This window comes from Bos grunniens, chromosome 1 (assembly GCF_055505025.1).
Source record: "Bos grunniens cultivar Pamir isolate PY7600 chromosome 1, Bosgru_T2T1.0, whole genome shotgun sequence".
In the NCBI taxonomy this organism is placed as follows: Eukaryota; Metazoa; Chordata; class Mammalia; order Artiodactyla; family Bovidae; genus Bos; species Bos grunniens.
Window position 1 is genome coordinate 5,256,573 of NC_141165.1, and position 26,412 is coordinate 5,282,984.

At 50.4% G+C, this 26,412-nt stretch overlaps 1 protein-coding gene across 1 annotated transcript in view; it reads left to right on the top strand.

Annotated features, from left to right (window-relative positions):
* SH3BP5 (SH3 domain binding protein 5) overlaps nucleotides 1–26,412 on the top strand; it is an 83,092-nt gene that overhangs the window by 31,375 nt on the left and 25,305 nt on the right. The window lies entirely within an intron of this gene.

Here is a 26,412-nt window from a genome sequence, read left to right on the forward strand (position 1 = left end):
GTAGGCTACAGTCCATGGGATCGCAAAGAGTCAGACACGACTGAGCAGGGTCACTGGGCAATGCCTCGCTGCTGGAGTTGGTACCTGGTCCATTTCCCAAGTGGCCAGGCCAGCTCACGTGGACGGGAGGCTGTGATTAGACCACCTGGCTTGTTCTCTGCTTTCCTAGTGACTGCCTGTCAGCCCCAGGAAGAACACTCCTTCTCTCGAATTCTCCTTCCAGGTTTGGGAGGAACTGACCATTTCCTTCTCTTGAAACATTGGTTTTTTGTCCCAAGAGCACAGACAGGCGACAGAGGACCTGAGACCAGAAAGGGGGGAGGCCGCTGGGGCTGCTGGCTTCAGAGGGCGTCTTCCGTGGATCATCAGCGGTGTGAGGACCTCCCGGGGTCAGGTTGAGGCTCCAGGAACAGGAGGGAAGAGAGTTCCCAACACACGGCAGAGCTGGCTGGCTCACCCCCAGGGCTCAGGAGTTGGTCCATAGTGAGGTCCTGTCCCTGCTGTGTGTTTGGTGATGGAAGATGCTGCCTCCCTGAGTCTCTGCCTATAAGCCGATCCTCGGTGAGGGTGGGTTCCCCTGCGAGCCCCCTCTGCGTGTGCACTGTGTGTTGTTGGGAGGTGGGGAGGCAGCAGGCAAAGGGAAGCCCTTGGGAAGGGGAGCCCCAGGGATGCAATAAGACTGGAGCTATGGAGGATCTGGGGCCAGGACATGGGCATTCCTCTCCCTGGCCCTTCTCCGGGTACCCCTCAGACGTCTCATCGGGGATCCCTTTGATGTTTGGTGGTTCTGCCCAGATCCTCGCTGCAGGCTTGGGTTTTGCAGCTCCGCACCTTGAGCTGAGCTTTCTGCTTGGAACCTGATGCAGACGCTGCCTTGGCTCCTGGACAGAGTGGCCTGAAACCCGCCCTTCCCTGGCCTGCTGCCCTGGGCTGTGTGATGTCACAGGGCCTGGGTGCCTTGGCCTGCGAGAAGCCTGTGTCTCAGCCACTCCGCTCTCCTCCTCCCTCTGTGCTCCACCCAGGCCCGCAGCTTTCCAGGGAGAAGAAGTTCTTCTCCAGAAGGTGCTCACCAGTCCCCAGAAGCCCCCCACCCTGAGGCATCCCCCCTCCAGGGTGCCCTGTGTCACAGCCTTCAGGGTGCCCCCTATTGGGGGATGGGTCTCACCCCCCCATATCCCAGGATGGTAGTGGTCTTGACCTCGTAGTATGAAGGGTTCTGTTTAGATTGGAGGAGATGTTTCTGATACTGTAAACATTGGGTCAGTCCTGAGGAAGGCACGAAATCCCCTCTTCTGAAAAGGCTCCGTCACTTGAATCCTTGGGCCTTTTGAGGCCACAGAGGTCCCTGTGCTGTTGGGGGACTTTGCAGGGGCCTGTGAAGGCGTCCCCTTGGACCCTTGGCAGTGGCATCCCCAATGGGAGTTTCCCCACTGGGTCCCCAGCACTGAGATTTTGGAGCGGAACTGCTGAAGGGACCTCTGTGTTCAGGGGCCTCTGGAGTGGGCCCTTCGGGTTGCCAGCAGCCCTGGCTGACGTGTGGTGACCTCCTCTGGCTGAGCTGATTCCAGACCTCATCCTGTCTCAGAGTCTTTGAACTTGTGGATCCCTCGGTGTGTGGTCTTAACTGCAGGATTTGCCTGGTCCATCCCATCTCCTTCAGGTTTCTGTTCAGATGACACTTTATGGTGGCTCAGAGGGTAAAGAATCTGCTAGCAATGCGGGAGACCCGGGTTCGATCTCTGGGTTGGGAAGATCCCCTGGAGAAGGAAATGGCAACCCACTCCAGTACTCTTGCCTGGAGAATCCATGGACGGAGGAGCCTGGTAGGCTACAGTCCACGGGGTTGCTAAGAGTCGGACATGACTGAGCGACTTCATTTTCTTTTCTATGAACGAGGCCTTTCTGGGCTCACATTGGAATGATAACTGCCAGCCCACCATCTCCATCACCCCAAACCCCATTCCTTGATAGGCCTTTTCTCCATAGCTGTTCTCACCCTGTGACCTCTTATCGTCTACTTATTTATGGTAGTGAAATCCCACTACCAGACGTAGAGAATTTGGTCTTAGAGAAATTTCCAGACTTAGAGAATTTGGCCTGCTTGGGTCATTTCCATGTCTGCAATGCGGCATACAGAAGGTGTTCAAGTCTTGAGGAAATGAGCAAATGAACCAGTAAGTGAATGAGAGGTTGATCAGATGTTCCTCCCAGCCCTCCCTCGGCATGCCGAGCTTTCCCTTTTGATTATTGCATTTCTCACAGCTTCTCTGCTGCCATGTGGCTAGGTGAGCAGACTGGCAAATCCGGCTCCATCTGGGTTGGGTTGATTCAAATCGGATTTGGTGGGTGAGTCCCCAGTTGGCTTCAACACACCTGGAATAGGTTTCACACCACTCCCTTTTCTCTGCACCCCAGTCCTCTTAGATGGAAGAAGATAGTGGGGAGCTGGGTTGGGCGGGCACTCCTGCCAGCCAGTCGTGAATCGTGGGTTTGCGTTTCCCTCTCATCTCTTGGCCAGGGAAAGCCTTGGTCACGCAATGACTGAGTCCCGTGGGCAAGCCACGGAGTCATCAGGCCTCATGATCCGGTACAGACCCTGGGGCTAAGCTCTCTCTATCAGCTGGCAGAGCCCAAGATGAATGTCGAGGGAATCCTGCCCGGCTTTATGCCTGCAAACCACCCCCCGCAATTCCTTCCTCCTTACAAGTGGGCAGGAAGAAGGGCAGAGAAGGCTCAAAGTGACCCCTGCGCCTCAGCCTCCGGGGACCTTGTTGGTCTCCAGCCGAGGAACTGACAGGGCCCTCGAAGGCCAAGGCTGGGCGCGGATGTGCCTTGTTTCATCTCTGCGGACGGTGGGCCAGCTGGGCTTGGCCCAGTGGCCGGGTCTGTCTGTGTGTCTGTGTCCTCAGACCTTCCTGGTGGCGAAGGGGGCGGGCCTGCCTCCAGCTGCTGCGAAGTGGGGCTCCCTGTTCTCTCCCTCTGCTCTTACCTCCGCCCCTTCCTGTATATGTTTACAAGCCCCTCTGACTGTGTGTAGTGGCGATGGTGTCAGAGATGCCTTCAGAGCATCTCCTCCAAGAGTGTATTATAAGGCACCTTCAGAGCCTCAGCATCCTCATCACTGTGGCAACAGTGATCTGAATACAGTGAAACAGTGATGGTCACAGACCATGAGAGTTAGGAGGTGTCCTTCGGCCTTAGTGACGTGAAAGTTGCTCAGTCGTGTCCGACTCTTTGCGACCCCATGGACTATATACAGTCCATGGAATTCTCCAGGCAAGAATATTGGAGTGGGTAGCCGTTCCCTTCTCCAGGGGGTCTTCCCAACCCAGGGATCGAACCTAGGTCTCGCACATTACAAGCAGATTCTATACCATCTGAGCCACCAGGGAAGCCCAAGAATACTGGAGTAGGTAGCCTATCCCTTCTCCAGTGGATCTTCCCGACCCAAGAATCAAACCGGGGTCTCCTGCATTGCAGGCAGATTCTTTACCAGCTGAGCCACCAGCAAAGCCCCTCTTATGACTTAAATAAGATAATATTTGATGACGGAATCCGTTTATGACCTTGTTATTGTTGTTTAGTCACTAAGTTGTGTCCGACTCTTGTAAACCCATGGACTGTAGCCCACCAGGCTCCTCTGTCCATGGGATTTCCCAGGCAAGAGTACTGGAGTGGGTTGCGATTTCTTACTCCAGGGGATCTTCCTGACCCAGTGATCAAACCTGCATCTCCTGCATTGGCAGGTGGGTTCTTTACCACTGAGCCACCAGGGGAGCCCCCATGTGACCTTAGGCTTCATTTAAAAAAAAATTTTAGAAAGTTCAGAAAAAAATAAGTCCCTATACATTCTGTTAATATTTATATATGTCCTTTTTCTTGCCTGGAGAATCCCATGGACAGAGGACCCTGGTGACCATGGGGTCTCAGAGTCAGACACGACTGAGTGACTAGCACACACACACACAATTTTTCTTGAAAATAAAGAGATAATACTGTGGTATGGTTTTATGATGTCCGGAATGCTCGTATCCATCCATCCATAGTCTCAGGGGAACAACGGAGATTTATAAAGGGAAAGACTTATACAGCTTGGTTTTCCAAAAAGAGTTTACAGAGATCTGTGGTTGTTGGGCTGTTAGAAATTGTGTCTGCTCATCAGTAATTTGCACTGACTTTATTGTTCCTGATGTCAAGTCATTTTCCTACCATGAGTCAGATCCAGTCCTGTGATCTTGAGAACCTAATCTGGGTTCTGCTAAGAGGAGGCAGGACACTTTTTTTTTTCCCCTGGGTTGAGCGGAGGCAGGAAACAGACTTTGATTTATTTGAGGGTTTTTGTCTGTGAGCCAGAGCTTGTCTTTAAGGTGGCTTTGACATATCTGCCAGCCCGTCTAGCCTTCTGTGTGTGGCCGGGACGTTCTGACGAGGGGGTGGAGCCCTGTGACTCAGCCCGAACGACAGTTTCTTGCTTCCTCTGCTCCTTGGGATCTAAATAGCCCAACAGTGGCCCCAAGCCTATCATATCGTTCCTGCCAGTCCCAACCCTTGTTATATTTTTCCTTCTTGAAAAATTACAGTAAACTGCATTTAGCATAGGTTTTACCATTTTAACTATTTTCAAGTGTACAATTCAGTAACATTAAGTACATTCTTACTGTTGGGAAGCCCTCAACACCGTCCATCTTTAGAACTTTATCATTTTCCCAAATTGTAGCCCCGTACTTTGTAAGTAATAACTCCCCACTGCGCCCTTTCCCCAGCCTTTGACAACCACCATTCTGCTTTCTCTGTGATCTTGACTCCTCCAAGTACCCCATGAAAGTAGACTTGTAAAGAGTTTGTCCTTTTGTGACTGGCTTTTTTTCACTTAAGCACCATGTCTTCAAGGTTTATCCATGAAGGCTGTGTTGGAATTGCATCCCTTTTTTGAGGCTGATTAATATTTCCCCTGCGTGTGTAGACCACACTTAGTCATTCAGCTCATTTTCCTACCGTGAGTCAGATCCAGTCCTGTGATTGCAGGTCTTCAGGCCACCTTTATTATTTTTAAAATGGTTCGAGTATGTCAGGAGACTTTGCAACTCTGAAGTGCAGCACAAATGCAAAATAGTGAGGGTTATTCAGTGCTGACAGTTGCCCGTTTTATACTTACGGGGCCCACATCCAGTCCTTTAACCTCCTTTGGGGAGGTAGTGGGAGGGGAAATGTTTGAAGCTTAGCTGACTTAACTGTAGGACAGCTGGCAAAGCTTGGCCTCCGAGCCAGACTGCCTGGCTTTGAATCCCAACTTACCACGTAAGAGCTGTGGGACCTGGGCAGGCTGCTTACTGTTCATGCCTCAATGTCTTCATCTCTAAAATGGAGCTGTAGGGCCTTCGCTGGTGGCCCACTGGTTAAGACTCCCAGCTGCCAATGGAGGTGGCTTGGGTTCGCTCCCGGTCGTGGAACTAAGACCCTGCATGCTGTACAGCGTGGTCAAAAGAAAAAAGAAAAATGGAGTTGTGTATCTGTTAGCTTTTGCTGTGAAACAACCAAACTCAGTGGCTTTATACGTTTATTTAGCTGATAGTTTTGCTGGGCAGTTTTCTGATCTCAGCTTTTGGCTGATCTCATGAGTATACAGTCAGCTGATGGGTTGGCCGGGGGTTGGTTGCTCTGTAAAAGATTTATTTTTCGGCTGTGCTAGGGTTTGCTGCAGGCGGGCTTTCTCTAGTTGTGGCCAGTGGTGGCTGCTCTTCCGTGCAGTGTGAGAGCTCCTCACTGCTGCAGCTTCTCTTGTTGTGGAGGCCGGACTCGAGGGCTCCTGGGCTCTAGAACGCAGGCTCAGTAGCTGCGGCACACAGGCTTACTTGCTCTGTAGCATGTGGGATCTTCCCGGACCGGGGTTGAACCAGTGTCCCTTGCATTGCAAGTCAGATGCTGAACTGCTGGACCATCAGGGAGGCCCCTGGGATGGCTTTATCTGTCACAGAGTTGGCTGGTTGTCAGCTGAGGTATTGGGTGGCTGGCCTACAGGCACCTCATCCCACAGGCTAGTGTAGGCTTCTTCATATGGTGCTGGGATTCTAGGAACAGAAAGGGAGTGAATGTGAGTGAAAGTTGCTCAGTCGGGTCCGACTCTTTGAGACCCCAGGAGCAGGGTTCTGCTTGCATCACATCTGTTAATGTACTGTTAGTCAGAGTAAGTCACACGGCCAGTCCAAATGCAAGAGGTGGGGAAAAGATAAACTCCATCTGCAAAGCACCTGCAGAGGATTACGGCCATTTTTACAGTTTAGCATGATGATTATAAGTTAGTTCATGTAAAGCATTGGATGAAACAAAAAGAATGTAAGTTATTGCCCCAGATGTATTTTTCTATCAAATAATATCTTTCTAAGGTGAATCTGCTACATTAAAAAACAAAACAAAAACACCACCGCCACCCTCAAAAATGCCCTATGGGTAGAAGAGAAAACAGTCCTCTGCTGGTTGGCAGGGGATGTGGAAGACACAGATAGAAGGGTGATGCCAGGCAGGGCAGGTAAGAGCTCAGTTGCTTGTGAAGATAAAATCTGGCAGAGGATAAGAAGAGGGCAGCTACCTTACCTGTTCCTGATGGAAAGCCCTCCAAGCCCAAAGGGATGGGTGAGCCCTGGGGGCCTTGAACGGCAGGGAAATCACGTTTTCAATGAGAGGAAACTGGCAAGTACCCTGAATTCCCATGTTAATCCCACTGTAGTCTTCTTTATTGGGAAATCTGGGACATTGGCTTTGTTTGCAGAAGACCTTCCCTAGGTGGAGAATTACCTCTTGAGAAACCTGTATGCAGGTCAGGAAGCAACAGTTAGAACTGGACAGGGAACAACAGACTGGTTCAAATAGGAAAAGGAGTACGTGAAGGCTGTATATTGTCACCCTGCTTATTTAACTTCTATGCAGAGTACATCATGAGAAACGGTGGGCTGGAAGAAGCACAAGCTGGAATCAAGATTGCTGGGAGAAATATCGATAACCTCAGATATGCAGATGACACCACCCTTATGGTAGAAAGTGAACAAGAACTCAAAAGCCTCTTGATGAAGGTGAAAGAGGAGAGTGAAAAAGCTGGCTTCAAGCTCAACCAACATTCAGAAAACAAAGATCATGGCAACTGGTCCCATCACTTCATGGCAAATAGATGGGGAAACAGTGGAAACAGTGGCTGACTTTATTTTTTGGGGCCCCAAAATCACTGCAGATGGTGACTGTAGCCATGAAATTAAAAGATGCTTACTCCTTGGAAGGAAAGTTCCAACCTAGACAGCATATTAAAAAGCAGAGACATTACTTTGTCAGCAAAGGTCCATCTAGTCAAGATTATGGTTTTCTCAGTGGTCATGTATGGATGTGAGAGTTGGACTATAAAGAAAGCTGAGTGCCAAAGAATTGATGCTTTTGAACTGTGGTGTTGGAGAAGACTCTTGAGAGTCCCTTGGACGGTGAAGAGAGCCAACCAGTCCATCCTGAAGGAAACCAGTCCTGAATATCCATCGGAAGGACTGATGCTGAAGCTGAAACTCCTAATACTTTGGCCACCTGATTTGAAGAACTGACTCATTGGAAGAGACCCTGATGCTGGGAAAGATTGAAGGCAGGAGGAGAAGGGGACGACAGAGGATGAGATGGCTGGATGGTGGGGGCTGGGCGTCAGCAGCATGGAGGGGACACTTACCTGGAGGACGGTGTGTGGTCAGAGGTCTAGGATGGCGGGAGGAGGGGAAGGTGAGTTGCAATGCTCTTTGTACCCCAGGCCCTTTCTCAAGAGCTGTGCAAGCTCCAGGTAGCATGTTTAAAAAACATATTTTGCAGAGGAGGAGACTGAGGCTTGGAGAAGTTGGGTGAATCAGGGGCTCCCGTAGCCCCCCTTCATTAGGATCTATGGGGCTCCCAGGCCTCCAGGGGTGGGTCCCTTATGGGCATGAACCCATCGCAGCCACACAGGTTTGCCAGGCAGCGGGGGGACAGGGACTGAGGCTCTGGGAGGTAAGGAGAGTGTCCGGACCACAGGCCCCGTGGAGAGGAGCTGAGATTTGAACCCTAGTCTCCCTCCTCCTGGCGGCAGGCCACTGCTGACGCTTCGACAGCATTTAGGGATGGTTGGCCGGCGTGAGCACAGCCTGGCACATCCCAGGGGGAGCAGGTAAGAGAAGTGATCGACTCGCAGGGCTGCCTTGCCACCCTGGGGTAACTGTGGGGCCTTTGCCAACCGTTGCCCTTTGAAACTCCCTCCCTGCCGGGACCCCAGTGTCCTTCCGTCCTGCCTCCCTGGCTCCTCGTTGCTTGTGTTTCTGCTGAGCCCGTGTCTGCCCGGGGTGGGCAGTGCTCCCTGGGGGCCCGGGTGAGGAGGTCTGGGTCACTGACGTCCTTGGCCACATTCCCATGGGGTGGCTGCGGGTCAGGTCCTGGGAACCACGTCCCCTGGGCTGAGGGCTGGGTGACGGGACTGGGGATTTACAGCAGGCGGGGGGTGTGCCGTTGACCTTCCTGGGCCCGCGGGACCGGGTCCTGCCTTGCAGTCCTGGTGGCTGATTCTGGGGAAGGAGCAGCTGTGTTTGGGAAGCCTCGAGTCTCCTGTCGGGATGGGGTTTGGGGGGTGGGGGGAGGAGGGACGGCCCCCCTGACCCTGGGTGAAGACTCCTGATGGACAGTGGGTCTCCAGGCTCCCTTGGGAAGGGTCCACCCCCTCCACTCCCCTTGGAGTTGCCGCCCTTCCTGCTGACCTGCCCCTGCTTTGGTCGGATGGACGGACGGATGTCTTCCCCTGGCTGATGGCTGTGTGGGCGGGGGCTGATCTGAGGTTTTCTCTCCTGTGGTTCGAGAACCATCTCTACCTGCATTTGACTCTTTCCTGCCCGGCAGGGCTGCGGGAAGCCAGGATTGGGGCTAGTGGCAAGCTGTGATCCCAGAACGCTGTCCCCCAATGCCTGGTGGGTCGGGGGGACTTCCCGGGGACTGTCCCTTTTTCTTTAGTGGCCTTTCACTGAGGCCTGCCCCCTTCCCGTAAGTGCTGCTCAAAGCTGACAGCTGTGGTTTGTCACCGCAGACCAGCGGGGGTGGAATTCTGCGCCGAATCTGAAACCACAAGCCTCCTTGAACGTTTCTCTTTTTCTCTTCTGTCTTCTCTGCCCCCTCCTGTAAATCATGGGCCTTCCCTCGGAGGCAGCAGTAGGTGACTCGTTTCTCAGTTGATGGATAGCAGAGTATTCTTGCTCCCAGTTTTGTCAACGTGAGTAGGCCTTTTATGTTGCCAGGCAACAGAATTTGGTCCCCGGCCAATGGTAGCGTTCCTCTAGAGCATTTTGACTTACCTTTCCTCACCTGGGGACGCCCCCTGCCTGCCCTACTGTGCTCCTTTCCTCTCCCCTTTCCCCTGCTCCCAGTAAGACCTCATGTCCACGCTTCCCTTCTAGGAAGACTTCCCATCTAAGACTCTGGTGAGCTTATTCACACTGAGAAGTAAATGACTGATAAGGTTTCGAGGTTTACGGTCTTTGGATGTACAGGTCCTTCTGCTTAGAAACACCCCCATGGCTCGGGGTGCTCTGCTTTGGGCCTGGTGGTACGGCCGAGTCCCACCTCGGGGCTCATCACACAGTGGGAGCTTCTTGAAACGTGTGTGACGGAACCACCCCCATCACAGCGAGAAAGAGATAGTGAGGAGTCTGGGCCACAGGCGAGTTTCCTTTTATGTGTGGTGGAAGGTCCTGGTGAAGTTTAAGCCCTAAAGGGGTAGGGTCAGCAGAAAGGACACTGGACACCTGGTTCAGTTTGAGTTCCTAATCCTTGTTTGTTTTTTTAAGCATCTTTCTGTCCGATGCAATACTTGGGACACATTTCACTGAAACAGATTGTTTACCTGAAATTCAAGTGGACCTGGAAGTTCAGTGTTTTTATTTGCTAAATCTGGCAGCCCTGCCGAGGAGGGGAGTTGTGGTCTGAGTCATCGGCCAGATGGAGAGAGTAGTAGTTTCAGAGTCAGCCTCTGTTCTCGGGGCCCCTGCAGTCACAGCGCTCACAGCCTGGCCACCCGGCAGGCTCACGTGTTAGGATTCCAAATAACTAAAACATGCCCAGCCTTTGGTGCTTCTAGGAGGAAATGGGGTTTCTCAGATTAGCTGCCTGAGTCTGAGATTTTTTTTTTCTGTCCTTTAAAAATTTCTTTAAAATGTATTAATATTTACTTTTTCATATTGAATTCTTGTTTTACGGTTGTACCGCAAGGCATGCAGAGTCTTAGTTCCCCGACCAGGGACCGGACTCGTCCCCCAGGCAGTGAGTGTGTGGAGTGTTAGCCCCTGGACCCTCCAGGGAAGCCCCTCTGTCCCCTCCCGACCCTCCCTGGCTTGATCACTGCCTTTCAGTGGGGTTCGTGGGAGGCCACACCTGCTGGGTCTCTTTGAGGGACCTTGCAGAAGGTGGGCTCCCAGCTGTTCTTCCTCCGACTTCTCCAGCCACTGCCCGTGGCCAGCCTCCCTCCGGCTCTCTCCCCTTCCCTGTCTTTTGAGTGCCTTTATTTGTTAGTTTAATCTTTTATTCATTAGCATGTTTATTCATGTTTCCGTTTAGAACTTTCTTAGGCCCTTGGGAGTGTGCATTCTCAAAGAGGAAAGAGTGCTTCTTTGTTTCAACTAAAGAAGTGATCTGGGGCTTCCTGGGGGACTCATCTGGTAAAGAATCTGCCTGCAATGCAGGAGACCCAGGTTTGATCCTTGGGTCGGGAAGATCCCCTGGAGAAGGGAATGGCAACCCACTCCAGACTTTTCGCCTGGAGAATCCCATGGCCAGCGGAGCTGGCGGGCTACAGTCCATGGGGTCGCAAAGAGTCAGACACGACTGAGCAACTAACACTTTCACTTTCAAGGTGGTGATCAGCTGGCTTAGGAAGCCTCACTTCAGAGACGTCTTAACGGTCTAAATGGAAGTAAACAGCAAAAATACCACGTGTTCGTCGATGCATTACCAGTCTCATGTGTCTTCCTCAGCCTCTTGTCAAAGCACCATACTGCAGAGATGGCACCAGGCCTTTCTTATTTCCAAAAATCATGGTGTATCTTCTAAGGTTCTCTCATTTCTTTGAATTTAGGTCTCTTGGTCTCAAGCTGAAGCCAGTTCTCTTGATACAGAGACGGCGGGGGGGTGTTTTCATACTGGCCTGGGCTCTCAAGCAGGGCAGCTGCAGGCGTGTGTAGTGGGCGCTCTTGAGGGTGGTTGTTGGAAGGAAATTAAGTTTATGTAGGTTCCTCTTCAGTCTGGCCCCATCTCCACCCCAAGCCTGTAAGAAAATACATAGATTAACCTCTACAGCCTACAATTCTGAAATTTATATTGCCTTATGCACAAAATAATGGTCTCATGCTCTATCAAACGGAAACCGCATTTTGCTGCAAGTACCCAAGGATGTAAAAACAGTGGCCGAAACACACAAGAATCCTTTTTTTTTTTTTTTCACCTGAAAAAAGACCTGAATGAGGCAATCTCAACTGATGCTGAGTCCAGGGTCATTTGACATCCAGCCTCATCTTTATTGCTCAATCCTAGCACATGAGTCCTGTCCTCAAAAGTCCCTTCGTGGTCCAGATAGCTCCAGCCGTCACATTCTGTGTTTCAGACGGAAGGAGAGGAAGGGGAAGGGAGGGATGCCCTTTCTAACGTAAGAGTCTGCCTGAAAGTCCCAGAGAACCACGCTGCTTCTCTTTCGTTGCAGGTCCGCTCACTCTTTGAACTTAAGTCTCTTGATCTCAGGCTCAAGCCAGCTGAGCAGAGGTTCCCTTTGAACAGAGAAGGCCGAGAGGTGTTTTCCCACTGAGCCTGGGCACAGCCTTGGGGGCTGCAAAAAGGCATGGCTTGGAGGGTTTTAGCTAGCAGCATGTTTCTAAGGGCGGAGGGAAGCGTGGGTCTTGGGAGGCAGCTAACCAACTCTGCCACATCTGTGCTGTGGTTTATTTATCTCCTAGAGAGGCTCTGGGTTGGAAAGAGTTGAAGTGGGTGAAGGTGACCCAGAGCCCGCAGGACTGCTCTGAGGCGGGAAATACCGCACGCCCTGCATCTCTCTGCTCCATCACTTCCGTCCCTTTCTGCTCTGCGGAAACCCTCCTTCCCGTTGTTTTATGCTGGAGTCCTGGGAGGAAATGCTAGCTTCTCATAAAGGGGTGTGTGTGTTTGTGGTTTTGTCAAGTCACAGAACCCATTCATACTTCCTTTGAGTACATACAAATTAAAATGACTCGTTAGCCACCGTCACTTCTTTGGTGGAAGCCCTCATGTCTTGCCTGGATCCTTGAAACTGCCTTTCATTTGATATTCCTGTCTCCCTGTGCCCTCTTCTTCACTTGTCCCTCTAACCTCCCAACTGACTCTTGACAGAGACTGTTCTGCTGATAATCTTGCTCAAAAACTATAGTGGATGTGACGGTTACTTGTATGGGTCAACTTGGCTGGACTGCAGTGCCCAGATACATGGTCAGACATTATTCTGAATTTTTCTGTGAGGGGATTTACTGGATGAGATTCACACTTAAACCCATGGAATTTCAGTAAGCAGATTGTCGTCCATGGTGTGGTCGGCCTCAGCCAATCAGCTGAAGGCCCAGACTAGAGCAGAAGACCCCCTCCCCGTGAACAAGGGGGATTTGTGCAGCAGAGGCCTGTGGACTTGACCTGCAATATCAGCCCTTTTCTGGGTCCCCAGCCTGTTGGTCCAGCTTGCAGATTTTGAACCTCTAACCTCCATCATCATGTGAGCCAGTTCCTTAAAATAGATCTCTTTTTATGCACAAATCTTCCTCAGTTTACAGTGGGCTGACATCCTGATAAATCTGTCATCAGTTGAAAAACTCTTCAGTTGCAAGTGCACTTAACATGCCCTGCCTCCCGCACATCCCCGCTCAGCCCAGCCCCCCACGTGTGCCCAGAGCACGCGCATTAGTCTGCAGGTGGCAGGACCCTCTAACACAAGGTCTCAGTCAGGCAGGCAGTTCAGTCGCTCAGTCGTGTCCGACTCTTTACGACCCCATGGACTGCATGCAGCATGCCAGGCCTCCCTGTCCATCACCAGCTCCCGGAGTTTACTCAAACTCATGTCCATTGAGTCGGTGATGCCATCCAACCATCTCATCCTCTGTCATCCCCTTTGCCTCCTGCCTTGAATCGTTCCCAGCATCAGGGTCTTTTCAGATGAGTCAGCTCTTCACATCAGGTGGCCAAAGTATTGGAGCTTCAGCTTCAGCATCAGTCCTTCCAATGAATATTCAGGACTGATTTCCTTTAGGATGGACTGGTTGGCTCTCCTTGCAGTCCAAGGGACTCTCAAGAGTCTTCAAGGCCTAGTTTATCGTAAAGGATTGACTGTCTCACGGGATTTATGGAACACCGTACTGGAACGGAAAAACCAAATGGAGTGTTGGGCGCAGATGGTTGTCAGAGTGTGGGTGGTTCACCCTTGTGATCTCAGGGCCGTGTCTGCCCTGCGTAAGATTAAAGAGAGGGTCGTGCTTCACCTCTCTTGCCCCGAGAAAGGCCCACCTTCAGAGTAAGTATCTACTGACTGGGTGTCATGTTTTCCCCTTCATGAAGTGGGTAATTATAAGTTGAACCGTCATGAGTCAAGGACCAGTGGTGTCTACACGGCCCATTGGTTCTGTTTCTCCAGAGAAAGCTGCCTGACACAGCGCTTCTTCCATCCCTGGTGAGAAGCCCAGATCTGACCGGAGCATGCAAGGCTTTTCCTAGCCCCTCTCACCCTCCACGTCTGCTCCTGTGCATGCTGAGACCACGTGTGCCCACCCCCTGCCCCAGCCACCACTCTTAGCTGCCGGCTGCATCATGTTGCTTCGCTCACAACCTCGGGGTCCATCAAGGGGTTTTGCATCTGTGCACACCCTGTTCTCTTTGGGATGTTTTCCTGCCAGACTGACTAGCTCTGCGAGGTTCAGAACAGTGGCCAGGAGCCTCTTAAGTATAAATCATAAAATGAAACGTAACTCAAAGGTCAGTCCTTCAGTTTCACCAGCCACACGTCAGACGCTCACTCAACACAGGTTGCTGACGGTGGCTATTTGGGGACGTTGCAGACAGAGGGCACTTCCGTCATTGTAGACAGTTCTGCCGGAAGCTTTCACCCTTTGCCTGATGGCCTGATAAAATGAAGGCACCGGTCAGTGCACCTTCTGGAGACTTCCTGCAGGCTCCCTCGTGCACTGAGGTCTCCTTCACTTTGCTTTGAGAATTTGCTGAAAGCTGTGGATGTCATTCTCTGAGAACACACATATGCGTGTGGGTGTGTACATCATAAACAGCATTTCAAGGTGTAATCATCAGCTCCCCTTGAGGGTCAGCCCTGTCCCGTGTGTTAATAACAACCCACACGATAAGCTAATACTGCAGCGTGAGACCTGCTTGCTGGTATAAAAAGCTGACACTTCTGTCCTGCTCACGTCCACCTGTTCTGTATTTTACTTGGTGGTGATGGTGGTGGTGGTTTTTTTTTTTTTTTCCTTCACGTGTTTTAACTCACTTGCCTCTCAGAGCAACCCCACGAGGTGGCTTCTGTTGTCCACGTTTTGCAGATGAGGCAACCGAGGCACAGGGCATTCAAATACTCAGGGTCCCTCGGCTAGCAAGTCGCCTGGCCAGGGTTTGACCCAGGCAGCCTGAGCTCTGCGTCGGCGGTTCCTAACCTGACAGGGCTGAGAAACCTGCCTGCCCCCGAACATGAGCTCCTAAGGACTCAGATTGCATCTTGCCTCCCTGCCCTTTGCAGGTCTCTGCGGTGCCTGGGGTTCCGTCGAGGGTAGATGGGTGCGGGAAGGGGGTCCCGGGGCTGCTGCAGTTACACAGCGGCTTCAGGTACAGCGGCCTCAGCCGAGACCTTGGATTCTCCTGCTGTGTGTCTTTTGCTCTGTCCTTTCCACTGGCTGTGATTTGTTCCCCTAGGGCTGGGAGAGGCCCTGAGTCCCTGAGACTGGCCTCGCCTGGCAATCCCTGGTGGAAAGCCAGCCGGTGCCCAGCTGACCCTCCTAAGCTGGGGCCCCCACCGCGCCCTGTCCCAAAGCCGCTCCTTTCTGTCCCGGAGCTCTCTAGGTGCTCGAAGCGGCGTGGACTCTGGGTGTGTGTCCTCCTGGGTCCTGTTCTGGTGATGGCCTCCTCTGGCCAGGGCAGCTGGCTTTCTCGCATACTGAGCCAGGTCTGGCGATGGCCTCCTCTGGCCAGGGGCAGCTGGCTCTCCCACATACTGAGCCAGGTAGGAGGGGTGTGTGTGTTTTTACTTTCACTTCCTTCCTTATGTACTTTCATTTTCGTCTGTGTCCCCCTGACCTCGAGTCCTTTTCAGGTTCATCTTGAGCTGGTAGTTAAAACTGAGCCAAGTCACACCGACCCAGAGGCGGAAGAGGGCTTGGTGGGGAGGGGATGACCTTTGAGTGAATCAGTTGCTCCTTTGGCTGTGCTTAAGTGTCCCCAGCAAGCTCTGGTGCCATACCACCCGGGGCAGGCCGAGGCCTGGAGAAAGCGGGAAGGGGGCAGCCAAGGCCCCTGACTGACGAAGGGCTGGGAACCTGTTTGCACGTCACTGTCCCGGTGGCAGGGACTCACGGACGTACAGAAAGCATCCTTGCCTTCACGGAGTTGGCTGGCTGGTCAAGAAGGCCAAGTGAAGGATAAAATCATTCAAGATGTGCTGGCAGTATATTTGGGAAATTGCCGGGTTTTTTTTTTTTTTTTTCCACCTATACGATCTTATAACATGGCAAAATGCTGTAATTAGAAGTATAGAAATTTGGTCCCGTGAATTCAGAGGGGGTAAAATGTCACCCAGGAAGGAATTTCCCGAAGACCCACTGGGACCTGCATTATGTATTATTCAGCTTGGAGGAGGTGAGGCGCAGTGGAAGGGGAACTGTTTAGATCTTGAGAGAATGGCGTTCCTGCCTCATGATTTAGTGTGTGCAGTGAGGTCCTTATTCAGGTGAGTTTTCACATCATGTGAACGGACACTTCTGAGGATACGTGTGCCCAGAGGGACGTTGATTTAATTGTGGGAGCCACAGAAGAAAATCACAAGATGCGTTAGGATGGCCGACCACCGGGAAGTCATTTGTGGCTCATCATTTGTACCTGAATTAAACAGGCATTACTTTTTTTCAGTATGGGGGACGGCTGCTTTGCAGTGTTGTGTTTCTGCTGTGCAACAGTCAGCTGTGTTATCCACATCCCATCCCCCTCCCCAGGTCATCACCCAGCACCGAGCTGAGCTGCCTGTGCTAGACAGCAGCCTCCCACGGGCCACCTGTCTAGGTCGTGTATGCCTGCTGCTCTCCCAGTTTGTCCCACCCTCTCTTTCCCCTTCACTTCATGGCAAATAGATGGGAAAACGGTGACAGACTTCATTTTTTGGGGCTCCAAAATCACTGCAGATGATGACTGCAGCCATGAAATAAAAAGACGCTTGCTCCTTGGAACAAAAGTTATGACCAACCTAGACAGCTTATTAAAAAGCAGAGACATTACTTTGCCAACAAAGGTCCGTCTAGTCAAGGCTGTGGTTTTTCCAGTAATTGTGTATGGATGTGAGAGTTGGATCATAAAGAAAACAGCACCGAAGAATTGATGCTTTTGAACTGTGGTGTTGGAGAAGACTCTTGAGAGTCCCTTGGACTGCAGGGAGATCCAACCAGTCCATTCTAAAGGAAATCAGTTCTGGGTGTTCATTGGAAGGACTGATGTTGAAGCTGAAACTCCAATATTTTGGCTACCTGATGTGAACAGCTGACTCATTTGAAAAGACCCCGATGCTGGGAAAGATTGAAGGCGGGAGGAGAAGGGGGCGACAAAGGATGAGATGGTTGAATGGCATCACTGACTGATGGACATGAGTTTGAGTGAACTCCAGGAGTTGGTGATGGACAGGGAGGCCTGGTGTGCTGCAGTCCATGGGGTCGCAAAGAGTCGGACACGACTGCGCGACTGAACTGAACTCCTTCCCCTGCTGTGTCCGTAAGTGTGTTCTGTCTGTGTCTCTCTTCCTGCCCTGCAAGCAGGTTTATTAGCACCATTTTTCTAGATTCCATATACACGCGTTCATACCTAGTATTTTTCTCTTTCTGACTTCCTTCCCTTGGGTGACCGACTCTAGGTTCATCCATATCACTTACAAATGACGCAATTTTGTTCCTTTCTGTGGCTGAGTAATAAACAGACATTTCTTAGGCATCTGCAGTGTAGGTTGGCTAGGCTTGGGGAATGAAGCGTTCAGTAATGGTCTCTCCATCACTGAGGCTCCCGGGTTGCTGGGCGATGCTCTGAGAGATCCCGCGGCTCCCTGTGAGCTTACTGAACGCTGCAGCACCAGCTCCGCGGGCCCTCGGCCTGCAGAGCTGCCCGGGTGTCTGGGCGCCCAGCGCGTGTTGCTGGTCCAGGGATTGAGGCATCCTGCTGTTCCCCCTCCTCCTCACCTTCCTTCAGGGCCCCTTTGTGGGTGTCTTCCAGGCTTTTAGGTCAAGGGTAGAAAGCTTTGAGAAGGCTTCCCAACCATCCGTCCCTCATTGCCCAGTGAGTTAAGGGAAGTCACTTTGTCTGGACTGGGTGTGTCCCCTGCCTCTTGGGAGTGGACCCAGGCAGCTGTGTGAGGGAGACACGGACTGCTGGAGGCAGTCCCGACCAGTGTCAGGAAGCTGCCCAGGTGATGAGCCCCTCTGTGGAGCCCAGCCTGGCAGAGAAGGGCCCATCCACACATACTCCCCTCAACAGCTTCTGAGTATTTCTTATCTTGGAAGCAGGAGACATGTTCTTGAACCCGTTTCAGATGCTGCCAACGTCTCTGGAGCCCATTTGGTCCTTGCTACAGAGCTGGAGGTGCAGCGGTTGGCCAGGACTCGTCCAGCTTTGGACGCTCAATGGAGAGAATGTCTTGGCCAGAGACCTGGGTGTGCAGACGGACCTGTGCAGGCCGTTTGTCCAGCTGAGGGCCGCTGGCGGCTTCTGTGGTTTCTCATCAGGGTCTTGTGAGCCCCCTGCAGGAGAGGTGGAGCAGTACATGGCTTATGTTGCTTTTCCTCTCTGGGACCCTGCAGTCCTGGGACCTGTGTAGCTGATTTTCAATATCATGTTACTTTCAGGTGTATAGCACAGAGGTTCAGCTATGCATATGTGTGTGTGTGTGTGTATGTATATATTCTTTTTGAGATTCTTTTCCCTTATTATTAGAAGGGATTGAATATAGTTCCCTGTGCTCTACAGTAGGTCCTTGTTTATTTGTTACATGTGTACTCTTTATCTGTTAATCCCAAACTCTTAATCTATCCCTTCCTCCCCCTCCCCAGCTGTGGATCCCAGCCTGGCAGAGAAGGGGCCGTCCACAGACACTCCTCTTAACAGCTTCTGAGTATTTCTTATCTCGGAGGCAGGAGACATTTCTTTTCATCGTATAGATGCTGGAAACGTCTTTGGAGCCCATTTGGTCCTTGGTACAGAGCTGGAGGTGTAACCATAAATTTACCAAAGGGTGTAACCCCCTTTGGTAACCATAAATTTGTTTTCTGTGTCTTTGTGTGTCTTTCTGCTTTGTAAATAAGTCCATTCGTATAATTTTTTAGATTCCACGTGTAAGTGATACTATGTCTTATTTCTCTCTCTGACTTACTTCGCTTAGTATCATAGTCTCTTGGTCCATACATATTGCTGTGAATGACATTATTTCATTCTTTTTTATGGTTGAGTAATATTCCATTCCTGTAGCCTACCAGGCTTCTCTGTCCATGAGATTTTCCAGGCAATAGTACTGGAGTGGATTGCCATTTCCTTCTCCAGGGGATCTTCCCAACCCAGGGATCAAACCCGGGTCTCCCACACTGTAGACAGACGCTTTACCACCTGAGCCACCAGGTAAGTCTAATATTCCATTGCGTATCTACAGTGCATTTTCTTTATCTGTTCATTGCTTGATGAACATTTAGGTTGCTGCAGTCTCCTTTCTAGCTGTGTGACCTTGGATCAATTCCTTAACCTCTGTTTCTTTGGGTGTCAAATGGATATAGCAATACTTAGCAACAGGGCTGTAGGCTGGATTCTGTAAGTGAATCCTGGTTCAGCAGAGGTTTGATAATCACTCTTGCCCTGGTTCCTTTTATCCTCCTGGCAACAGGAGTGAGGTGCAGGGCGCGGCAGGCTTGATTACTGCCCTGCTTGGAAGCACTTTGTGCTGATAATGTGCTTTGTCATTGTGCGTGGGTGTTTTCCTTCCCCCGCCTGTGCCCGGGACAGAGAGCTGAGGTTTGCAATCACAGCAGACGAGATTAAGATTGGAGATGAGAAATTCTGCACAGCTGCAGTGGTTTGGCCACTCACAGGATGTTCAGGGCTAGTGTAGGACTCTCCACAGTTTTAATACATTGTATTTCAAGATTACACAGGGGCAGGGGTGGTTTGAGGGATCTGGAGCTCCTCAGTGTTGTATATCTCTTAATTGGCCCTTTACTTCCCCTCATTGGCAGTCCTACAGGTGTTTTATTTTTCTAATTTTTATTTATTTAAATTTTGTCTTTCATGAGGACCACCCTTGACAAAATACATTTGGTTTCCCAAGTTTTTTATTAATAGTGAGCAGCATTTTCTGGAGTTTTATAATTACTTGGCAGGTTCAGTTCAGTTGCTGTTGTGTCTGACTCTTTGCGACCCCATGGACTGCAGCACGCCAGGCCTCCCTATCCATCACTAGTTCCCAGAGTTTACTCAAACTCATGTCCATTGAGTCGGTGATGCCATCCAACCATCTCATCCTCTGTCGTCCACTTCTCCTCCTGCCTTCAATCTTTCCCAGCATCAGGGTCTTTTCAAATGAGTTGGTTCTTTGCATCAGGTGGCCAAAGTATTGGAGTTTCAGCTTCAGCATCAGTCCTTCCAATGAATTTTCAGGACTGATCTCCTTTAGGATGGACTGGTTGGACCTCCTTGCAGTCCAAGGGACTGACTCTCAAGGATCTTCTCCAGCACCACAGTTCAAAAGCATCAATTCTTCAGTGCTCAGCTTTCTTTATAGTCCAACTCTCACATCCATACATGACCACAGGAAAAACTATAGTCTTGACTAGACGAACCTTTGTTGGCAAAGTAATGTCTCTGCTTTTGAATATGCTGTCTAGGTTGGTCATAACTTTTCTTCCAAGGAGTAAGTGTCTTTTAATTTCATGGCTGCAGTCACCATCTGTGATTTTGGAGCCCAGAAAAATAAAGTCTGACACTGTTTCCACTGTTTCCCCATCTATTTCCCATGAAGTGATGGGACTGGATGCCGTGATCTTCATTTTCTGAATGTTGAGCTTTAAGCCAACTTTTTCACTCTCCACTTTCACTTTCATCAAGAGGCTTTTTAGTTCCTCTTCACTTTCTGCCATAAGGGTGGTGTCATCTGCATATATGAGGTTATTGATATTTCTCCCAGCAGTCTTGATTCCAGCTTGTGTTTCTTCCAGTCCAGTGTTTCTCATGATGTACTCTGCATATAAGTTAAATAAACAGGGTGACAATATACAGCGTTGACGTACTCCTTTTCCTATTTGGAACCAGTCTGTTGTTCTGTGTCCACTTCTAATTGTTGCTTCCTGACCTGCATACAAATTTCTCAAGAGGCAGGTCAGGTGGTCTGGTATTCCCATCTCTTTCAGAATTTTCCACAGTTTATTGTGATGCACACAGTCAAAGGCTTTGGCATAGTCAGTAAAGCAGAAATAGATGTTTTTCTGGAACTCTCTTGCTTTTTCCATGATCCAGTGGATGTTGGCAATTTGATCTCTGGTTCCTCTGCCTTTTCTAAATCCACCTTGAATGTCTGGAATTTCATAGTTCACATACTGTTGAAGCCTGTCTTGGAGAATTTTGAGCATTACTTTGCTAGTGTGTGAGATGAGTGCAGTTGTGCGGTAGTTTGAGCATTCTTTGGCATTGCCTTTCTTTGGGATTGGAATGAAAACTGACATTTTCCAGTCCTGTGGCCACTGCTGAGTTTTCCAAATGTGCTGGCATATTGAGTGCAGCACTTTCACAGGATCATCTTTCAGGATTTGAAAGAGCTCCACTGGAATTCCATCACCTCCACTAGCTTTGTTCGTAGTGATGCTTTCTAAGGCCCACTTGACTTCACATTCCAGGATGTCTGGCTCTAGGTCAGTGATCACACCATCGTGATTATCTGGGTCGTGAAGATCTTTTTTGTACAGTTCTTCTGTGTATTCTTGCCATCTCTTCTTAATATCTTCTGCTTCTGTCAGGTCCATACCATTTCTGTCCTTTATCGAGCTCATCTTTGCATGAAATGTTCCCTTGGTATCTCTGATTTTCTAAAAGAGATCCCTAGTCTTTTCCATTCTGTTGTTTTCCTCTATTTCTTTGCATTGATCACTGAAGAAGGCTTTCTTATCTCTTCGTGCTATTCTTTGGAACTCTGCATTCAGATGTTTATATCTTTCCTTTTCTCCTTTGCTTTTTGCTTCTCTTCTTTTCACAGCTATTTGTAAGGCCTCCCCAGACAGCCATTTTGCTTTTTTGCATTTCTTTTCCATGGGAATGGTCTTGATCCCTGTCTCCTGTACAATGTCACGAACTTTAGTCCATAGTTCATCAGGCACTCTATCTATCAGATCTAGGCCCTTAAATCTATTTCTCACTTCCACTGTATAATCATAAGGGATTTGATTTAGGTCATACCTGAATGGTCTAGTGGTTTTCCCTGCTTTCTTCAATTTAAGTCTGAATTTGGCAATAAGGAGTTCATGGTCTGAGCCACAGTCAGCTCCTGGTCTTGTTTTTGCTGACTGTATAGAGCTTCTCCATCTTTGGCTGCAAAGAATATAATCAATCTGATTTCGGTGTTTACCATCTGGTGATGTCCATGTATAGAGTCTTCTCTTGTGTTGTTAGAAGAGGGTGTTTGTTATAACCAGTGCATTTTCTTGGCAAAACTCTATCAGTCTTTGCCCTGCTTCATTCTGTATTCCAAGGCCAAATTTGCCTGTTACTCCAGGTGTTTCTTGACTTCCTACTTTTGCGTTCCAGTCCCCTATAATGAAAAGGACATCTTTTTTTTTTTTCCAGTAGTCATACATGACTACTGGAAAAAAATTACTTGGCAGGTAAATAGCAAAAATTGTAACTGATGGACCAAAGCCTTCAAAAAATACTTTTCCCCTTTCTATCATGGAATGCTTGAAGTGTACACAAAGGTAGTTATCAGTGACCCCAGGTACCTCTCACCAGCATCAGCAGTGGTTAATATCTTGAAATCACTGTGTTCCTTAGACTCCCCAGTTTTTATTTTAAAGCTCTTCACAGATACTGTATCACTTTACCCATAAATACTTAAGTGTTTATCTCTAACAGATAAGAAACCTTAAAAGTATCACATTTTTACGTCTAACAAAATGGATAAAAGTTCTTTGTGTACCATCTCATACCCAGTTATTTTTCAGATTTCCCTGGCTGTTTGAACAATGTCTTTTCTCATGATTGGTTTAAAACATTTGACTGGAAATGGCGGTTATATTTTTCACTTGATAAATGGTGTGGGCCCCCCTTTTCCCCTCATGTGATGCTGTTACTCAACCCAGTAACATACTCTGAGTGTAAGGAGAGAACTGTGTGGTCGATAAATAACGAAGCAACGGCTGTTAATAAGTGCGTCAATAAGCAATTTTATAAGCTTTTTATTATGGAAAATTTGCCAGTGTAGACAGTAGAGATGATAGCAAAAGCACAATAGCTCAGTGGTAAGCTCACCCGCTGATGGGCCATTTGTCCATGGTTAAGCCAGAAAACTGCATTCTGGACCCTGGCCTCAAAAATTCTTGCTGTAATTACGTGTCTTCAGTTCTTGGAACCAGGCTCCCTGGGAGTTAGCAGCGGCTTTCGTGTTCCAGTCTGAGAAGTCCAGTGACCTGTTCGAGATCGAATGCCTGAGTCCGTGGTCACTGTTGACACCTGCTGCTCCCCACTCTTTGGGTGCAGGACGCTGCCTCACTGACCACTGTGCGGGCGGTCAGCGCCACTTCTGTGCAGGGCAGCAAGGTTTCTTTTGTTGGCGCCCTGGTCTATGAAGAGCTGGGGTCCCTTGGCTTGGAGAGCCGCAAGGGGTCCTGTTTGTGCATGTGGTCCCGGTGGGACCACCTTCTGGAGAGCGGGCCCTGGAAAGGTTGGCATCTCTGCTCACAGGTGGAGGAGGACTGTGTGCCCCCAGAGGGCCGGCTGGCCCCCACCAGGGAGGAAGGAGAGGGTAGGGGCTGCGGGCAGGGGTGGCGCTTTGCCAGGGCCTCTGCAGTGGCAGGGATGTGACTGGCTGTGGCTGAGCTGAGGGAGTGTGGATCCCACCCTGGCACCCCGTGCTTTATCCAGGATCCTCCCAGCTCCCATGTACTCTCCACCCCCTGGGAAGCCAGCAGCGTATTCATGAGCTCGAAGGGCTGTCATTGCAGAGTGGGGGGCCACACTCACCAGCAACCCCCCAACATTCTCAGTGTGACCAGGCCCCCTGTCGTGTCTGGGTCTGTGCTGCGTTTCCCCTGGAAGCTTCCCTGACCTTGAGGCTTGGAGGTGCTGTGCTTCTTGTGTTCTGGGGCTGACGGGTGTTATGGGGGAGGCAGAGATGGAAATCAGTGGGGGGACGGTACAGCCCTGCCGAGCCTGGGAACCCCTCCACAGCAGAGAGGCTCCCTGAGTTAGCACAAGTTTGCAGGAGTTAGAGGCGGCACGTGACTTGTGCCTTTGAGCAGGCCAGTTCACGTTTTCAGTTCAGTTCAGTTGCATCTGACTCTTTGCGACCCCATGGACCGCAGCACGCCAGGCCTCCCTGTCCATCACCAGCTCCTGGAGTTCACTCAAACTCATGTCCATTGAGTCAGTGATGCCATCCAACCATCTCATCCTCTGTCGTCCCCTTCTCCTCCTGACCTCAATCTTTCCCAGCATCAGGGTCTTTTCCAGTGAGTCAGCTCTTTGCATCAGGTGGCCACAATATTGGAGTTTCAGCTTCAACATCAGTCCTTCCAGTGAACACCCAGGACTGGTCTCCTTTAGGATGGACTGGTTGGATCTCCTTGCAGTCCAGGGCACTCTCGAGAGTCTTCTCCAGCACCACAGTTCTGAAGCATCAGTTCTTCGGCGCTCTTAGGTGCTGGATTTCTCTTCTGTAAAACGAAAATGCTTGGTCTCCGTTGTTTCTGTCTCGCTGAACCCAAAGACTTGCTGGTTTGAGCGCCCTGGGCCGGGGGTCTGGGTGTGACGCTGTGCTGGTGGGCCACGGGGCCTTGGCCTCAGGCACTGTCTCCTACCCTGGGCCTGCCCTGGGTCAACTCTTGCCGGCTTGGAGCCTGACCAGCTTGGAGCGTGGGAGGCAGAGGAAGCCCTGGGGTAGGGGGTATGTGGGGGGGCACCCTCCTGACGGGGGTGGGGGTGGGAGAGGCTCTGCGTCTGTTGGTCCCTGTAGCAGCAGCGAGGCTTTGCTCTGGGGGCCCGTGTGGCTGGCAGGCTGTGTGAATCTGCCATGATCACATGGAGGAGTGGGGTGTGAAGGTCGCAGATGCTGCAGCTGACTTGCTTGACCTGCTGACTTGGCCTAAGAGCCCCGCGCCCCCTCCTGCTGGCATCTCTTGGCTGGACTGGGGACCTCCTATAGGGAGGCAGGTGGTGCCCACCGGTGGCCCAGGGCAAGTGGCCCCTGAGTGGGGCAGGTGTGGATGTGTGTGCTGGTCCCAGGGGTCAGGAGCAGACCCACACGTGGCCCAAGAAAGAAGGCGCTGGGCTCCTTCCTCGGTGAACTTCCCCAAAGCTCCCCGCTGAAACGGAGTCAGACCCAGCCCTGGTCAGTCCGAAGCCATGGATGACCAGGGGAGGCGGGCATCGTCCTGCCAGAAACTGGGTCATAGCACCCTACTGGGTGGCTGGGGCTTCCCCACACCCAGGGTCTCAACACGGTGTATCCCAGGGTTCCCTTATTACAGGTTTTTAACTGTGTGATTGTTTATAATACAAAGCAAGGATGAAAATGCTGCTTTAAATATTTTTATATAGCTGGTTTACAGTGTTTGTTAATTTCTCTGTGTGTGTGCGCGCTCAGTCATGACTGACTCTTTGTGACCCCACGGACTGCAGCCTGCCAGGTTCCTCTGTCCATGGAATTTTCCAGACAAGAATTCTGGAGTGGGTGGCCATTTCCTTCTCCATGGGATCTTCCTGACCCAAGGATCGAACCTGCATCTCTTGGGTCTCCTGTGTTGGCAGCTGGATTCTCTACCACTGTGCCACCTGGGAAGCCCCTTGTTAACTTCTGCTGTGCAGCGAAATGATGTATCCATCCTTTCTCGTATTCTTTTCTATTATGGTTTATTACAGGGTCTGGAATATAGTTCCCTGTGCTATACATTAGGACCTGGTTCACTTGTGCTGTTGATACATGTAATATTAATAGTTTGCATCCGCTAATCCCAGATTTCCACTCCACTCCTCCCCCACCCCTTCCCCTTCAGTCTTTGAGTCTTTCTGTTTTGTAAGTAGGTTCATTTGTATCATATTTTAGATTCCACAGATAAGTGTATCACGTGCTATTTGTCTTTCTGACTTTGCTTCGTATGACACTGTCTGGGTCCATCCACGTCGCTGCAGGTGGCATTATTTCATTCTTTCTAATGGCCAAGTAATACTCCATTGTGCGTATGTACCGCATCTTCTTTATCTTTATCTGTCCACGGACACTTAGGTTGCTTCCTGAACAGCGATTAGGTTGTGTATAGTGCTGAATGACCATAGGGGAGCCTGTATCTTTGGGACTTAGAGTTTTCTCTGGATAGATGCCCAGGCTTCCCTGATGGCTCAGCCGGTAAAGAATCTGCCTGCAATGCGGGAGGTCTGGGTTTGATCCCTGGGTTGGGAAGATCCCCTGGAGAAGGGAAGGGCTACCCACTCTGGCCTGGAGAATTCCATGAACTGTATGATCCATGGGGTCACAAAGAGTCGGACGTGACTGAGCAACTTTCATTTCTGGATATATTCCCAGGAATGGAATTGCTGGATCCTATGGCAGCTCTATTTTTAAGGGTTTTTTAAGGGACCTCCAATTGGAGGAGGAAATGACAACCTATTCCAGTATACCTGACTGAAAATTCCCATGTCCATAGGGTCACAGAGAGTCGGACATGACTGAGTGACTGAGCATGCACACTCTTCTCCTAGTGGCTGCCCCAATCTACATGCTCCCCAACAGTGTATGAGGGCTCCCCTTCCTCCACACCCTCTCCAGCACATATGTGGACGTTTTAACGATGGCCATTCTGACCACTGTGAGGTGCTGCCTCCTTGCAGGTTTGATCTGCATTTCTCTAATAATTAGTGGTGATGAGCGCGAAGATGCTGTTT